Source organism: Silene latifolia, unplaced genomic scaffold (genome assembly GCF_048544455.1).
Source record: "Silene latifolia isolate original U9 population unplaced genomic scaffold, ASM4854445v1 scaffold_96, whole genome shotgun sequence".
Classification (NCBI taxonomy): domain Eukaryota; kingdom Viridiplantae; phylum Streptophyta; class Magnoliopsida; order Caryophyllales; family Caryophyllaceae; genus Silene; species Silene latifolia.
Window position 1 is genome coordinate 2306926 of NW_027413827.1, and position 7082 is coordinate 2314007.

General features: G+C 40.8%; 1 long non-coding RNA gene across 1 annotated transcript; it reads left to right on the plus strand.

Moving 5' to 3' along the window:
- Positions 1-868: 868 nt before the first annotated feature.
- Positions 869-1625, plus strand: LOC141640674 (uncharacterized). The gene is made up of 2 exons (XR_012543112.1): positions 869-944; positions 1420-1625. It is a non-coding gene; the product is annotated as an uncharacterized LOC141640674 (long non-coding RNA).
- The last annotated feature ends 5457 nt before the right edge of the window (positions 1626-7082 follow it).

Below are 7082 nucleotides of genomic sequence, written 5' to 3' on the forward strand. Positions count from 1 at the left end.
TCCCCTTTTCTACCGATGTGGGAAGGTCAAGGGAAGGTGACCTTCCCACATCGGTAGAAGAGGGGAACGAAGCATGGTTTATAATCATGTGGCTACCTCTTCCTAGTGTGACGCGTTTTAAAGCCGTGAGGGGGTTGTGTCTCCCAGAGCGGACAATATCACGTTAGCAGGTTACCTTTCCTCATGCTTCGTTCCCCTCTTCTACCGATGTGGGAAGGTCACCTTCCCCTCAAATGGTATCAGAGCCAGGGCCTGTGCCGGTGGGCAGCGAGGACGCTGCCTTCTCCTTTGGGGAGGAGGGAAGGTGACCTTCCCACATCGGTAGAAGATGGGAACGAAGCATGGTTTATAATCATGTGGCTACCTCTGTAATACTCCGTATTTATAAGTCTTGGGGTACTCTATCGAGTAGCCCTTACTCTGTCGAGTAAGGGCAAGTTGCGAAATAAAATAGTTTCTGACCTGTTGGGTACTCGATCGAGTAGCTGGGGTACTCGATCGAGTAGGGGGGTACTCGATCGAGTACCTTGGGTACTCGATCGAGTGTCCGGTTTTACGGGGGAGTTTTCTCGGGTTTTGTTAATTACGCGATTAAGGTATTTAAACCAATTCGTCTTTGTTCTAAAGCACTTTTTACAAAACCTAAAACCTGTTTAAGAGAGAAAGCAACTTGTCTTCTTCCTAATCGCGTTCTTGACAATTCCGAGTTCGACGGTCGGTTTGCATCGTAGTTTGTGTCGTTGGATTCCTTGCGTCGAGGGTAAGCTTTTAATGTAATTTATATAATGTTTTGTTAAGATTAGTGAAACCCTAATTTAGGAATTGGGGGTTTTTATGAATAGTAATTGAATAGTAGTATCTATGTGTTGTATGGTAGGAGGAGAGTTCATAGAAGAGGTGTTTTGAGACAGCTGTAGATACCGTCTGCGTGTTGTGCTATCCAGGTAGGATTTCCTACTCAGTATTAGTCCCATAATGGGATATTGGTGATGTGCTGTAGTTAGTTGATTGATATGATGATTGTAATTGTAATTGTGATTGTGATTATGGTTGTGTTTGTGATGGTTCTCGAGATGCGTTCTCGGCTGAGTGGGGTCACTTGCGGGAGTGATCTCACGCCCTAGTTTCGCCCTTCGTGGAACCCGCCACGGAAGGGGATGTGCACATTAATGGACAGGGTTATCGCTCGTACGATGAGCGGGGCTTAGGTGGGAACGGCTGCGGTCCCCCATCGGGCGTGGTCCAGGTGGACGGTCGATATTGAGACGATGGGAGTTGGTGGTGTGTGTGTGTGTGTGTGTGACAGTTCAAATTTGTCTGTTTATCTTATTGTTGATATATGTATTGAATTGTGTGATTAGTCTTGACCCGTTTAAATGTTTTAAAAACTGTGGTGATCCATTCGGGGGTGGTGAGCAGTTATTGAGCAGGTGTGATATGACGCGTATGGGATAGCTGGGATGAGTCATCACGTGGCAGTTAGAAGTCTTCCGCTGTGTCCGACGAAGTCTAGTAGCTTTGATAGTTTTAGCTGTAGACCGTATGAGAACCTTGTAATTCCTTTTGTTAGCTTTGGTTTTATAATGTAATCACTTAAACTTATTTAATAAAGTATGTTTCTTCATTGTCTTATGATTATCATGCCTCGGGTAACCGAGATGGTGGCATCCTTATACCTGAGTGGTCCTGGTAAGGCACTTGGAGTATGGGGGTGTTACAAATGGTATCAGAGTTTCATGGTGGTGCATGCGGTAATATAATTGGAAGTAGAGTGTTAGCGTAGCGTAAAGGAGGGATTTGTTTTGTGGACAATACTTATAAAAGGGCCATGGCCGTGCTCGTAGTAGTGTGATGCTTCAGAGTGGGGGAATATTTTATATAATGTTAACAGTTGGAGGATGATGTTATGAGTGTGAGTAAACTTCGAGGACGAAGTTCCTTTTAAGGGTGGTGGAATGTAACATTCCGTTTGATGTCTATGAGTGTCTTGGTATTGGATTTGATAGTTGATGATATTATGGAGCTAGCAGCATTAGAGGATGGTAGTTGGTTATGTATGGAGTTGGTGTCGTGAAAGATATATATGTGGTAGATACGATATAGTGAGTCATGTTGTGGAAGTAAACATAGCTGGTAGAATGGGGGTTATGAGTTCATGTTCTATGTTCGGTCGAGTTCTTGAGTCCTTAGCTAAGTTGTTGTGTCTTGGTCGAGTCTGGATGGTTGTTTTTATGTATGGGTTGAACTTCGGGGACGAAGTTCCTTTTAAGGAGGGAAGACCGTAATACTCCGTATTTATAAGTCTTGGGGTACTCTATCGAGTAGCCCTTACTCTGTCGAGTAAGGGCAAGTTGCGAAATAAAATAGTTTCTGACCTGTTGGGTACTCGATCGAGTAGCTGGGGTACTCGATCGAGTAGGGGGTACTCGATCGAGTACCTTGGGTACTCGATCGAGTGTCCGGTTTTACGGGGAGTTTTCTCGGGTTTTGTTAATTACGCGATTAAGGTATTTAAACCAATTCGTCTTTGTTCTAAAGCACTTTTTACAAAACCTAAAACCTGTTTAAGAGAGAAAGCAACTTGTCTTCTTCCTAATCGCGTTCTTGACAATTCCCGGAGTTCAGACGGTCGGTTTGCATCGTAGTTTGTGTCGTTGGATTCCTTGCGTCGAGGGTAAGCTTTTAATGTAATTTATATAATGTTTTGTTAAGATTAGTGAAACCCTAATTTAGGAATTGGGGGTTTTTATGAATAGTAATTGAATAGTAGTATCTATGTGTTGTATGGTAGGAGGAGAGTTCATAGAAGAGGTGTTTTGAGACAAATTGTAGATACCGTCTGCGTGTTGTGCTATCCAGGTAGGATTTCCTACTCGGTATTAGTCCCATAATGGGATATTGGTGATGTCTTTGTAGTTAGTTGATTGATATGATGATTGTAATTGTAATTGTGATTGTGATTATGGTTGTGTTTGTGATGGTTCTCGAGATGCGTTCTCGGCTGAGTGGGGTCACTTGTGGGAGTGATCTCACGCCCTAGTTTCGCCCTTCGTGGAACCCGCCACGGAAGGGGATGTGCACATTAATGGACGGGGTTATCGCTCGTACGATGAGCGGGGCTTAGGTGGGAACGGCTGCGGTCCCCCATCGCGGTAGGCTGGTCCAAAGGTGGACATCGATATTGAGACGATGGGAGTTGGTGGTGTGTGTGTGTGTGTGTGTGTGACATTCAAATTTGTCTGTTTATCTTATTGTTGATATATATTGAATTGTGTGATTAGTACTTGACCCCGTTTAAATGTTTTAAAAACTGTGGTGATCCATTCGGGGTGGTGAGCGATTATTGAGCGGTGTGATATGACGCGTATGGGATAGCCGGGATGAGTCATCACGTGGCGGTTAGAAGTCTTCCGCCGTGTCCGACGAAGTCTAGTAGCTTTGATAGTTTTAGTCAGTAGACCGTATGAGAACCTTGTAATTCCTTTTGTTAGCTTTGGTTTTATAATGTAATCACTTAAACTTATTTAATAAAGTATGTTTCTTCATTGTCTTATGATTATCATGCCTCGGGTAACCGAGATGGTGGCATCCTTATACCTGAGTGGTCCTGGTAAGGCACTTGGAGTATGGGGGTGTTACAACCTCTTCCTAGTGTGACGCGTTTTAAAGCCGTGAGGGGGTTGTGTCTCCCAGAGCGGACAATATCACGTTAGCAGGTTACCTTGGGCTGTTACAAAGTCCCCTCCTAAGTTAAAAGATCCTGATAGCTGTTCCATTCCATGCACAATTGGCACCTATACAATTGATAAAGCTTTATGTGATTTAGGTGCTAGTGTGAGTGTAATACCTTACTCTATTTGTGATAAGCTTAACATGGGAGTCTTAAAATGTACTAGTGTCACATTGTAAATGGCGGATCGTTCTATAAAACGCCCTTTGGGAGTTTTGGAGGATGTTCCCGTGAAAGTTGGTAAGTTTTCATTCCGGTTGATTTTATTGTTCTTGACATGGCCGAAGATGCCCAAATCCCAATCATTTTGAGAAGATCCTTTTTACATACCGCGGGTGCGGTAATGGATGAAAAGAATAGTAAGTTAACTTTGGATGTGGGTGACGATAAGGTCACATACAACTTAAATAATGCCATAAATAGTCCATTGATAGAAGAGTCTTGTTATTCTATTGACGTTTTGGATGTTGTTGATATTGTCATAGAAGACCCTATACCCCGATCTTTAGCTAAAGATCCTTTGGAGGCACTCTTGCTTTTGGAATCATTTGCAGGTGATGATGAGATTGGAAATGAGGAGATGGATGCTTTGGAGCATGAATTAGATTGAGAAGCGCTATCATTGGAGGAAAGCACATACTTTGTAGGTTTGGTTTCTACACCTCAAGACCTTGAGGTACAAAAACCCGAACTTAAACCTCTCCCCTCTAATTTGAAGTATGATTTTCTAGATAATGAGAAGATGTGTCCGGTAATTGTTAGTGCTAACTTGAGTGAGAGTCAATTGTCTTAATTGCATCATGTTTTAAAATCTCACAAGAAAGCCATTGGATACAAACTTGATGATTTAAAGGGCATAAGCCCGAAATTTTGCATGCATAGAATTCATCTTGAGGAAGACCATAAACCATGTGTCCAAGGTCAAAGACGACTAAATCCTAACATGCAAGAAGTGGTAAAAAAGGAAGTGATTAAATTGTTGGATGCGGGAATTATTTATGCAATTTCCGATTCTAAATGGGTAAGTCCAGTACAAGTGGTTCCTAAGAAAGGAGGAACCACCGTAGTCAAAAATGATAAAAATGAACTCATTCCGACTAGATTTATGACGGGATGGCATATGTGTATTGAGTATAGGAGGTTGAATTTGGCCACCAAGAAAGACCACTACCCATTGCCTTTTATTGACCAAATGTTGAAAAGGTTGGCATGTCACAAATATTTTTGTTACTTGGATGGTTATTCTGGGTTCTTTCAAATACCCATTCACCCGGATGACCAAGAGAAGACCACATTTACATGTCCCTATGGTACCTTTACTTACCGTAGAATGCCCTTTGGTCTTTGTAATGCCCCTGCCACTTTCCGACGCTGATGATAAGCATCTTTTCCGACTTTATCGAGTCTATCATGGAGGTGTTTATGGATGATTTTAGTGTCTATGGTTCTTCATTTGATGCATGTTTAGCTAACTTGTACAAAGTTTTGAAGCGTTGTGAAGAAGTTGATTTGGTGTTGAATTAGGAAAAGTGCCACTTCAAGGTGAATGAAGGAGTGGTACTTGGTCATATTGTCTCGGAAAGAGGAATTGAAGTGGACCGTGCTAAGGTCCAAGTTATTGAACAACTACCCCCACCGGTAAATTTTAAGAGTGTAAGAAGTTTCTTTGGCCATGCGGGATTCTACCGCCGTTTTATTAAAGACTTTTCTGAGATTGCAAAACCCCTTACGGAGCTTTTTTTAAAAGATACTCCGTTTGTGTTTACTAATGATTGTCTTGAGTCTTTTCTTAGGATCAAGAAGGCTTTAATCTCTGCACCTATCATCCAATCACCGGATTTGAACTTGCCATTCGAGCTCATGTGTGATGCAAGTGACTATGCGGTAGGTGCCGTGCTAGGACAAAGAAAGGACAAGGTGCTTCATGCTATCTACTATGCTAGCAAAACCTTGGATGCGGCCAAAATCAATTATGCCACTACGGAGAAAGAGCGACTTGCCATTGTCTATGTCTTAGACAAATTCCGCTCTTACTTGATCGATTCCAAAGTCATTGTTCATACTGATCATGCCGCACTAAAGCATCTCCTAGCCAAACAAAAAGCTAAGCCTAGATTGATAAGATGGATCATGCTCTTGCAAGAATTTGATCTTGAGTTTAAAGACAAGAAGGGGACCGAAAATGTTGTTGTCGATCACCTATCCCGTTTGAAGTTTAATGATGGAGGTATTGACATACCTATTGATGATTCCTTCGCCGATGATGCCTTAATGATGCTGGAATCCAATACTCCTTGGTATGCCGACATAGCCAACTATCTAATTGGAAGGAAGTTGCTACTCGGCCTTTCATATCAACAAAGGAAGAAGTTCTAACATGATGCCAAGTTCTTCCTTTGGTACGATCCGTAGTTATTCAAACATCGCTCCGATTGGTTATTCTGGAGATGTGTCCCACATTAGGATGTGAAAAGGGTGTTAGAAGGATGTCATTATTCTCCTTATGGTGTTCATCAAGGACCATCCAAGACCGTTGCAATCCGGCTTCTATTGGCCGACCATGTTCAAAGATGCTAAAGATTTCGTGATGGCTTGCGATGCTTGCCAAAGGACGGGTTCTATATCAAGTAGGCACAAGATGCCTTTAAATTGTATCCTAGAAGTGGAGGTATTATTAGAGTATGTGTCCTCAACAATGGCGTGATCACATTATTGAAACTCATGATAAGAATACGTAAGGGATGATTCATTTATATATGTCAACTAATCAACATTAATCGGTAATGATTGGCTGACTAGAGTTTGACATTAATCGCATTTAACGGTGGTGATCAGTTGATCCCTTAAGGTCACACCTAAAGGACGATTCCCTCAATTTTAAAGTTAATCGATTGTATGACGATACAAATTGATTAAATCCTTAAATTGAACAAATTGATATATAAGAGAGAATATTATATCTTATTGTAATATGATTAAATGAGAATCAATTTAGTAATTAAAATGTTATATTACTAAAATTGATTATTATTTATGAAACATTTGAGATAAGAATTATTAGTTAGTTATAATTACAAAATGTTGTAGATTATGTTAACTAGGTTAAAGATGACCCATTTCACATACATGTAATTATGAATTACAATGTAAATTGTCATGTGTAATTTATTTAATGAATAATGATATTTAATTAGTTAAATATGCATTTATATTGCTAAAGACATGTTACATGTCAAATGTCACACATTACAAATGACAAAAGACATTTTATAAAATGGATGTCCATTTTATCCAATCAAAACCGGTTTTATGGGTTGTAAATGGGCTTTGATGGTTTTGTTTTTTAAATGTT